General features: G+C 46.4%; 1 long non-coding RNA gene across 1 annotated transcript; it reads right to left on the bottom strand.

Moving 5' to 3' along the window:
- Nucleotides 1-4,827: 4,827 nt before the first annotated feature.
- Nucleotides 4,828-9,433, bottom strand: LOC148113407 (uncharacterized). The gene is made up of 3 exons (XR_015728303.1): nt 9,366-9,433; nt 5,107-5,180; nt 4,828-4,958 (listed from the first exon to the last, which is right to left on the bottom strand). It is a non-coding gene; the product is annotated as an uncharacterized LOC148113407 (long non-coding RNA).
- Between the last annotated feature and the right edge of the window lie 1,786 nt (nt 9,434-11,219).

The raw sequence follows: 11,219 nt of genomic DNA, 5'->3' as shown, positions 1-11,219 counted from the left end.
TCACTGGCATCAGCTTGGATGACAAAATGTTTCTTGGGGTCAGGGTGCTTTAGCACCAGTTCAGCAGCGAAAAGCCATTTGAGCTTTTTTAATGCCTCCTGACATTCCATAGTCCATTTTAGTGGTTGGCTGGGTTTAGGCTTGTCTCCTCCCTTCATTTTCAACAGGTTTCTGATGGGGAGGGCTATCTGAGTAAAGGAGGGAATGAACTGTCAGTAAAAGTTGGCAAACCCTAAGCAGCTTTACAGCTGCTTCCTAGTGCATGGGGGAGCTCATTCTAGCACTGCTTTCTGGGTCCATTTCAACCCCCTCATGAGAAATTCAATAGCCCAAATAATCGATGTTGTCTTGGTGGAATTCATACTTTGATAACTTGGCATATAACTTAGCAGCACAGAGCTTCTGGAGGACAGCTCTGACCAGTTTCACAGGCTCAGCTTTTGTTTCTGTGTAGATCAAAATGTCATCTAAATACACCAGCACCACTTTGTACAGGTGTTCATGCAGCACGTTGTTAATTAGCTGCATGAATACTGTGGATGCCCCTTGCAGCCCAAAGGTGAGCACTTTAAACTGGAAAAAGCCAAGTGGGCAGTTAAAACTGGTTTTCCATTCATCTCCTTCTCTAATTCTGACATGGTAGTATGCCTCTTGCAAGTCCAATTTTGTGAAAATCCTCCCCTTTGCCAAATGAGCCAGCATGCCCTTCATTAGGGGAAGGGGGTACACATTTTCCATGCACACAGCTTTGAGCCTGCAATACTCTACACAGAAATGAAGAGATGCATCCTTTTTCTCTCTAAACAAGACCAGGTTGAAGGACTCTTTGCCTACTATTGAAGAGTGGATATTGAAAGTAACAAACCTAACAGAAATGGCGAAAATCTCAGCGTATTTGAAGGACCACACGCAAGAAAGATACGTATCAGAATGGAGAAGGTGGATTGATTATATTCAAAATAAGTATCAGACAAGAAAATATCAAATAGCTTATGAATGAATGTTAGTATTACTAACACTATTGGGGGTGAATCTTTGCCCCCCACAGAGAGGGCTCGCAATCTGGGTGTCCTCCTGGACGCACGGCTGTCTTTAGAAGAGCACATTACGGCCGTGGCCAGGGGGGCCTTTTATCAGGTTCGCCTGATTCGCCAGTTGCAGCCCTTTCTGGACCGGGACGCCTTGCGCACGGTCACTCATGCCCTTGTCACCTCCCGGTTGGACTATTGTAATGCTCTCTACATGGGGCTCCCCTTGAAGAGCACTCGGAGGCTCCAGCTGGTCCAGAATGCGGCCGCGCGGGTGGTTATGGGCGCAACCCGTTATGCCCATGTGACACCCCTCCTGCGCGAGCTGCACTGGCTCCCGGTGGTCTTCCGGGTGCGATTCAAGGTGTTGGTTACCACCTTTAAAGCGCTCCATGGCATAGGACCCGGGTACCTCCGAGACCGTCTTCTGCCACCAATAGCCTCCCACCGACCAGTTCATTCCCACAGAGAGGGCCTCCTCAGGGTGCCATCAGCCAAGTTATGTCGGCTGGCGACGCCCAGGGGGAGGGCCTTCTCTGTGGGAGCCCCAGCCCTGTGGAATGAACTGCCCCCGGAAATTCGTAAGATCTCCGACCTCTGGGTGTTTCGCTGCGCATTGAAGACCCTGTTGTTCCGCCAGGCCGGACTATCAACACAATAGTTTTAAATTGGGGTATTTAAATTTATTGGGGTTTTAAATTTGAGCCACTTATTTAATTATTTTAAATTTTATATCATTGTTTTGTCTGTGTTTTTAAATAGGCTGTACACCGCCCTGAGTCCTTCGGGAGAAGGGCGGTATAGAAATAAAATTATTATTATTATTATTATTATTATTATTATTATTATTATTATTATTATTATTATTATTATTATTATTAGTATTAGTATTATTAGTATTAGTATTAGTATTAGTATTAGTATTAGTATTAGTATTAGTATTTGGTTATCTGTAGTGGAGTTAAGGTTTCAGTGGGGGAGGTAGTACTTTGAGGATAAGTAGATTAATCTAGTTTATGTTTGATTAAATGAAATACCTTGTATTTTGCTCTGGGAAGTCGGGGGGGAGGGTGGGATGAAGGGGGGAAAGGGTGGGGGGAACATGGGGGGGGGAATTTTGTATTTCTTTTTTGTAAAACTTTTCAATAATAATAATAAAAAAAGACCAGGATGGCGACTCTGGGTTGTGCCAGTTGGATAAAGCCCCGGGTGAAGTTCTTGTTGATTTAGGCACGTAGCTCATCTAACTCCCTGGGGGGCATCAAATAGAGTTTCAGTTTTGGTAGCTTGGCCTCCAGGGCATCCTTCTTTCCAATGCCTATGGACCACCTGGGCTTAGAGAAGTCCCCCAGGTTCATAGTTTCCTCCATCCATCCAGCAGAGTTCGCTCCTGGGTGAGCAATAGCAGAGGCTTCACCCCTAGCATTCAGCTTCCTCCTGGACACTGCCTTGAGCAGACAACATTTGCACAGTCCCCATGGTAGGACAAATGCCTCTCCAGGTTGATGACTTTGCAGACTCTGCCTAATGTAAGGACCTGCCTCAGGAAAGTATGACTTGAAACAAGTGATATTTCAAAAGGAAATTTTACTGAGAGAAGTGATTGCAGAGAAGAGAAGTGATTGCAGAGAAGACAGAAGATTCCTGGGCAAAGTGTTAAATTAACTTCCCCTGTTCAATCCCCACCCAGTGCCCCATGTCCACCAGTAGCCAATATGATGCTGCAAAGGTGTTATGAGAACTCCAAGGTGGGATGGTGATAATAGGTCATCCTCAGGGTGCCATGGCCTTGGGTATCAGGCTGGAACTGGCTGGGAAGGAATCCATCCTAATGGCCCAGTCCCCCTCCCTAATTCCCATGCAGTTACAGCAAAAGCGTTCAAAGCAATCAGCCCCAAGAAGGATCCCCCCTCCCCTTCGGAATGGCAGTGTTCCAACAGGAACCTGACAGTTTCCTCCTGGCACATCTCCTATATGCATCTAATTTGTGCAGCTTCTTTCTCATGGATTTGACATCAGTAGTACTGAGAGCTATCTGTAGCCACATGATAAAATTCTGCAGTTCTTTCAGCATCTTGTGTTGTACTCTTGGACTGAACTTGCTGGAAAGACAAGTTGGCCTGGGCAAGTTGGCAGTTGTTTGAAATTTCCATTTGTAAGTGATCTTTCAAACAGTAAAATCAACTACTGCAATGCTCTCTACATGGGGCTGCCCGTGAAGACCACTCGGAGGCTTCAGCTGATGCAGAATGCGGCCGCGCGGGTAGTGATGGGAGTGTCCCGACACTCTCATGTTACACCCCTCCTGCACGACCTGCATTGGCTACCGGTTGCCCTCCAGGTGAGATTCAAGGTGCTGGTTATTACCTATAAAGCCCTACATGGCCTAGGCCCGGGGTACCTGATGGACCATCTGCGGCCAGCGACAGCTCCCTATCGCCTGGTGCATTCCAACAGGGAGGGCCTCCTTGGAGTGCCGTCGCCACTCTGGCGACTCCTAGGGAACAGGCTTTCTCTGTGGGCGCACCTAACTTATGGAATCAACTCCCCCTGGAGCTCCGGGTGGCCCCTGACCTGCGCTCCTTCCGCCGTGACCTTAAGACTGTCAGGCATAAATGCCCTACCCATGCCAGGGATTAGCTATAGCTCAGTAGTGCAGGGGTTAACCCAGACACCCACCTGGTCAGCCACTCCCATAGATCCCTCCTTACCTGAATCCCCGCCCACAGATATAAAAGATGGGCACACTCCTCCATGTTCTTCATCCTAATGTGAGCAGTGATGATGTGATGAACCTGTGAATAAAAGAGAGATATTTTACCTGATGACTCAAGTCTCTTTATTGGGCCCGATCCACCAACCCTCGTAACAAAATGGTAGCAGAGGATGGTTGGTAAGGCCCAGCGATCCCAAGCCGCAAGACAAGGACCCATACCTACCTGCAGAATGGCGACACCCCCGAAGCAACGGGAAAGCAACCCATCGGATTCGCCAGGGAAGGCAGGAACCTCAACCACCCCCAAAACCACCGCAACGGAAGAAAAGGGGGAGATTGAGAAAGGGAAAAGGGCCCACCACGGCGACCAAGAAGAAGAGGAGCTGCAACTCGACGTCTTGCAGCTGTTGAAGGAGAGAGCCGGTGACAAAAACCTCCTTGCCGACCTGCGGAGCTTCATAATCGACCGCGAGGCAGCAAGGAGCGAAGAAGGCTCGGACTCAGAACTCGAGGAGCTGGACTCGGTGAGTGGATCGCCCAAAAGGGCACTTCCAACGGCCACCGAGACCCAAAGCCCCGCTCTAAATTTGAAATGGCGGCCATCTTTGTCCACGTGCTCGGACAAGATGGCCGACCTTCAACCAATCGGCAGCCAGGATTCAAAATGGCCGGCGCGCGAAAAATGCCGGACCATGAATCATGAAGAGAGTGACCGGGGAGAGGGGGCAGAATCGGACTCGGACCCCTGGTACACACCCAGCGAGCGGCAAGTAGATAGGGCCATGAAGACCCTTGCCGCGGCCTTCGGCCCGGGCCTCAAAATTACGAAGGAGAAACCGGGGAGGCCGAAACGGAAGGAGGGACGGGGAGAATTGCAACGGAGCACCCACCGGAGAGCCACCAACGCCCATGCCAGCTCACCAGCCGACCTTCGCACCCCAGGGACACCGCGCCCCTGATCGCCCAAGCCGCGCACCCCGGATCGCGGGGACTGGGGCAGCTACTTACCGCCATCGCCGGAGCATCAGCGCCGCCAGGATCTTCGCCTCGAGGAAGCAGCAGCAGGACGACACCTTCCGGATCACACCTGGACACCCAAGGCCGAAGCCGAGGCCTACCCGTCCAGCAGAGGCCTCTACAGCGGAGCCGCGATAAATAGATCCTTCCACGACGACGGCAGAGCTGAAATGGACTTCGTGCATGCGCTCTTCCGCCTAGAAGAAGAAAAAAGAAAAAAATTACAAAGCGGGACTTTTAAACTACCGGCAAGCGTTCCCATGCCTTACTGCTGCTATAGGCACATAAGGAACCATGGACAGCAGCCAGCAGTAAGTAATTTTACTAATAGTGCTGGGAACTTACCTGCTGACTTTCCCAAGTTGAGGATGGATGGGGGTAATATTCTAGAGTGGTCACAGCAACTCCAGGTGGTATTCCTAAAAGAGAATATGTCTCATTTTATTAATGACCCCCCAGAGAGACCATGGACTTTAGAGCTGGATTGCATGCACCATAGGGCATTCTATCTCTTAATTGCCAGCATATCCCCCACAATTTACCACTGTATTGGCCACAACCTCACAGTATCAGAAATTATAGGGAAAATGTTTGGGTTGTTTTACAGTGAGAGTGTGTCCACCACCACCCAAATTTCCAAAGACTTCTTTTCTGCCAGACTTAAGCCAGGGACCCCCATGAGTGAGCACCTAGTGTCCTTGAGCGGTACCAGAGCAGAGCTACACCTTAGGGGAGAAGTTATTTCCGACCAGATCATGAAGAGCGTCATAATTAACTCTTTAGATCACTCATGGAATAACTTCTTGACACACTTAGACACCATTAGTCTAGGAATGCTATCCGTGGAGAAGCTATCCAACAAGCTTATCGCGGAAGATAATCTGAGGAAGAGCCGCCCCGGCCCTCCCAGAGAACATAAGAGTGAAAAAAGAGTAGTCTTCCAAGAGAAACAGCACAACACGCCAGAATGCTACATCTGTGGGTCAAGGAGACACATCAAAAGGGACTGCCCCAAGAACTATAGGGAGAGAGGCAGACCAGAGCATAAGTACAGACAAACGGAAAGGCACGCATCTGAAGAAAGGTATAGGCGTAGGGACTCACCCAATCCCAGGGATAGAAGGGGGAACAGAGACAGCTCGCGCGACAGCAGGACAGGATCTCTATACGGGATAGGGGAGCACACACACACCACACACCAAAACAAAGACGCCAGCTCGTGGCTCCTGGACTCGGGAGCCTCCAACCACACCACATACAACCAGAAACTACTCTCATCATTCAAGAGGGAAGACTTTTCCATCAAAGTTGCGGACCAAAACCAGGTTAGAGTGACCGGAAAAGGGACAGTTACATTGCCAGGCATAGGGAAAATAGAGGGGGTACTGCTAGTCCCGGAAATACCCCACAACATCCTAGCCGCAGTAAAGCTTAGCAAAGAATCAGGAGTAGAGGTGACTTTTACAAAAGGTAATGTTAAAGTTAGCAAAGATGGGGAAGATATAGGAAGAGTAACCGTCAGCCAAGGGTTACCTTACATAAATTTCTGTGAGAATAACACCCACAGCGTGTACACCAGTTCAGAGAACACAGAGGACACTGGCCAAAATGGGACTGAGGGGAAATAGGCAGAAGGGGGAGAGATAGATAACGATGGTAACACGACACAAGAAATACAACACAACAGACACACCCAAAGGAGGCCCTCAATAGGCAAACCCATGCATGACGACTGTGCTCATCTGCTACACCGGAAGCTAGGGCACGCCAGTTTTCCCGTGATCCAGAAAATGGCCAATTGTACTGAGGGCATCAAAATAAAGAACTGTGAACACTACCTTGAGTGCTCGGTGTGCAAATGTTCAAAATTAAAGGTAAAACCCAGACCCAAGAAGTCGTTACGTGCCGCCAAACAAATATTTGACTTAGTCCACATGGACCTGGTAGGACCCCTAAGGCCATCCATAAATTATAAGAAAAGGTACTTCCTCACCATAGTAGATGACTATAGTCGATATGGCTTCGTCTACACCTTAAGAAAAAAGGATGAGGCCTTCCAAAAATTCAAAGAGTTTTATAAAAGAGTAGAAACCCAAAACAACACCAGAATCAAACAAATCATGACCGACAGAGGATCTGAGTTTCTATCTAAGGACTTCTCCCATTGGCTCAGGTCCAAAGGCGTGATCCACTTTATGTCATCCCCGTTTTCCGCCTTTCAGAACGGGGTCATAGAACGACGGAACTCCACGCTCCAAATGATGGTCAGGTGCGCCTTAGAGGACGTGGGCATTGGCCAACACTTCTGGTCCGAAGCCCTGGTCTATTCCAACTACACACTCAACAGAACATGGTCCAGTGTGATAGACAAAACATCATACAAGATCATGTATCACAAGAAGCCACAGATAGCACACTTACATGTGTTCGGTGTGACTGCTGATGTACACATACCCAAGCAGTTGCGCAAGAAAGGGGACAAGGTATCCAGAAGACTGAGGTTTATGGGATACGAGCCAGGAACCAAGGGCTTCAGGTTTGTGGACAGCAACAATAGATTTGTGGTCTCTAGGACAGCGGCATTCCATGAGCAAGCCAACTGGTCCAGAATACACTTAAATGAGGTACCCACCAAGCGAGAGGGCAGTCAAATTGAGCAAGCTCAAAACGAAAGCGAGACAGTGGATAGGCAGGAAGGGAGCAGGCCCAAACCCAACCTCCAAAACATTAAGATTGAGGGATGGAAAGAGAATCATCCCAAGATAAATATAGACTCACTGACGCAAAGAGAGGCCAGATACCTACATGACACTGAACAGACAGTAGACAGACCAGTCAGGTCAACCAGAAATCAGCTACCCAGGAGGCTAAATGATTACGTGATGCACACGAATCACATTACACCAAATTCCTACGAAGAGGTATTGAGGCTACCCCAGGAAGAAAGGACAAAGTGGGAGCTAGCCATGACCAAAGAACTGGATAGCCTGAGGAAGCTAAAGGTCTACACCCCATCCAAAGTCCCAGAGGGCAAGAGCGCAATAGGCACCCATGGATCTTCAAGGTCAAGAACTTAGAGGGTGGCCAAAGTCTATACAAAGCAAGATTAGTTGCCCAGGGGTTTGCTCAAAGGTTCCCAGAGGACTACACTGACACATATTCACCCACCGTAAGGACAGAGAGCGTCAAAAGCGCCCTGGTCATTGCATCCCTGCTAGGACTGGAGGTACACCAGTTTGACGTGCAGACCGCCTACTTGCACGCCAACCTAGATAAAGAAATATACATCAGAGCGCCCCACAGCAAAGAAACCAGCAGAGGGGACACCTGGTTACTTCACAAGAGCCTGTATGGGCTAAAGCAATCAGGCAAGCGCTGGTACGAGTGCCTGGTGGAGGCCCTGAAGTCTATGGGATTCACGGCAACCATAGCTGACAACTGTTTCTTCACCAGGAAGGAGGGGGACTCATCAGAGTACATCCTAGTTTACGTGGATGACATACTATACATCAGCAAACACAAAGGGAACCGCGACACCTTCGCCAGCAGGCTGGGCGAACACTTCACCCTAAAATACCTTGGAAGGATAAATCAGTACCTGGGGGTACAGGTCAACCAAACACCAAAAGGCTTCCAACTGTCACAGAAAGAGAAAATAGAAGAGTTACTCCATAAGTGCAACATGGCAGACGCCAAGGGATGTGATTCACCAATGCAGGCAGACTTCCTAAAAAACATGCATGATGAATCACCCGGATTTGAAGACAACACACTATACAGGTCAGTCATAGGCTCCCTCCTGTATATCGCTAACTGGACAAGACCGGACATTGCCCTATCAGTTAATTTATTGTCCAGGCGTGTGAGCAAACCCACCACATATCACTGGGATGCAGTGAAAAGAGTGCTAAGGTACCTAAAACAAAGTGTCAATGCATGCTTAACCCTAGAACCTGAAAAATCCAACGAACCCACCCTCTCCTGCTACGCCGATGCCGACTGGGCCGGAGATGCCAAAGGCCGGAAAAGCACGTCTGGGTACATATTCTACTTAAATAACAGTCCCGTGCATTGGTACACAGGTAAACAAATCTTGGTGGCAACCTCGACTACTGAAGCTGAATACATATGTCTCTCCAAAGCCGCCAACAATCTCATCTGGTTCGATGACCTACTCGCCAGCGTGTGGAGAGAACCAGCCTACCCAATAAATATCTACGAAGATAACAAGGCCGCCATAGAAATATCCATGTCTGACGCTGTAGGGCAAAGATCAAGGCACATAAACATAAAGTATAAGCACGTTAGGCAGCTCTCCAGAATCGGTTTCATAAAAGCCATACACTGCGAGACAGAAGAACAGATGGCAGACATACTCACAAAACCTCTACAGGGCAAACAACACTCACACTTAGTTTCCAAACTCAACATCCGCCTCAGGGTACCAACCAGTCAGTCAGGCCTACAGACACGGGTCAGGCATTTAGAGGGGGATTTGTCAGGCATAAATGCCCTACCCGTGCCAGGGATTAGCTATAGCTCGGTAGTGCAGGGGTTAACCCAGACACCCACCTGGTCAGCCACTCCCATAGATCCCTCCTTACCTGAATCCCCGCCCACAGGTATAAAAGGTGGGCACACTCCTCCATGTTCTTCATCCTAATGTGAGCAGTGATGATGTGATGAACCTGTGAATAAAAGAGAGATATTTTACCTGATGACTCAAGTCTCTTTATTGGGCCCGATCCACCAACCCTCGTAACAAAGACATGGTTATTTCGCCAGGCTGGACTGGACTGAAGAGGTTTTTAAGGGGAGTTTTAATGGTTTTAACACTTAATATTGATTTTATCTGTTTTTTATTGCTGTGAGCCTGAGTCCTTTTCGGAGAGAGGGCGGCATATAAGCTTAATAATAAAAAAAAAAGATTGATGTCCATTTTTTCTGCAATCTTTTTAAAAACCTTCCCAGACTTATAGGTACCTATAACCTTCTTATGAAGGCCTCAGAGAACTCTTTTGATCTAGGCATGATGACACCATACTCTTTAACAACAAAGAGCAAATAAAACCAAATGTCTGAGGTATAAATTATACAAGTTCCTCTCAATTCAACCTGATCTCTCTGTAAATAAGAGAATCTGACGAGCCTGATTCTAAGTTTAGGTATTTTGAGGTAGTGATAAATGTAGGGATATGCTTATGCTTTCTACATACAAAATTTGCATTTATGTTTTTTCAAATTAGACAATGGACTACAAAGTGTCAATGGTGATGATATTGGTATATCTTTTATCAAGATTGTTGAAATAAAGGTCAAGTCTCTGCATGTTGAAATATGTTGAAAAAGTCAAAATTTTCTTTTTTAAAATTTTTTAAAACAAACTATTCGTTCTTAAAAAACATTTAAAACAAATATAAGAAAAACATACAAGTTTCTCTTAATCAAAGACAAAATTACATATACAGTACATATACAGCACTCAACTTCATCTATTGACTACTTTCTATTATTATATATACATATATACATACGCACAGTGACTTATTTCCTTTTCTATACATCTGACAGTGCTGTTTTTAATTATGTTGATTTCTTCTAAATTTCATCTTTAACCATTCCCCCTCCTCTGGTTTATCCACTGGTACCATCTATTCCATATTGTGAAGTATTTTGAGTCTTCCTTGTCCTGTAACTCTAAAGTTAATTTATCCATCTCTGCGCATATATAGATTTTTTGTATTAGCTCCTGGTCAGTTGGCAAACGATCTATTTTCCACAGTTGTGCTAACACTAGTCTAGCTGCCGTAATAATGTGGAGTATTAAATATTTTATATCATTTCTAATATTCTTTTTAATCATGCCTAATAAAAAGACTTCGGGTTTTAATTCAATTTCGTAGTCTGTTATTTCTAATATCCATGTTTTATTTTGTTCCAATATTTCTTAATTTCTGGGCAAAGCCACCAAGCACGGTAAAAAGTTCCCTGTGTTTTTTTACATTTCCAGCAGGCCGGATTTACATTCGGATACATTTTTGCTAACCTTGCGGGTGCCAGATACCATCGGTACCACATCTTATAGTGATTTTCTTTATAAGCTACCGATTTTGTCATGCTATAGTTGTTTTCCCAATCTTCCAACTGTATGCTGTGCCCAATGTTCCTCGCCCACGCTATCATCTGCCCTTTGACCAATTCTTCTGCCAAATCATATCCAAGTAAATATTTATAAATTTTCGAAATTAATTTCCCTTCTTTAGATTCTAGTAATTTGTCCAATCGATTTTGTTTTAAGTCTATTCCTCCCTCCTCTTGGTCCTTTCTGTATCTTATCTTTATTTGTGAATAGGGCCACCAGTCTATTACTATTCTTTGTTCTTTGAGCTCTTCCCTAGTTTTCAATTTCCCCTGAACATCTACTATTTCTCTATATCTTAAGATTTTTTGTTTTGTTA

The sequence above is a fragment of the Pantherophis guttatus genome, chromosome 5 (genome assembly GCF_059756535.1).
Source record: "Pantherophis guttatus breed Tessera chromosome 5, ASM5975653v1, whole genome shotgun sequence".
NCBI classification, from domain to species: Eukaryota; Metazoa; Chordata; class Lepidosauria; order Squamata; family Colubridae; genus Pantherophis; species Pantherophis guttatus.
This window is presented reverse-complemented; position numbering and strand designations above follow the sequence as displayed.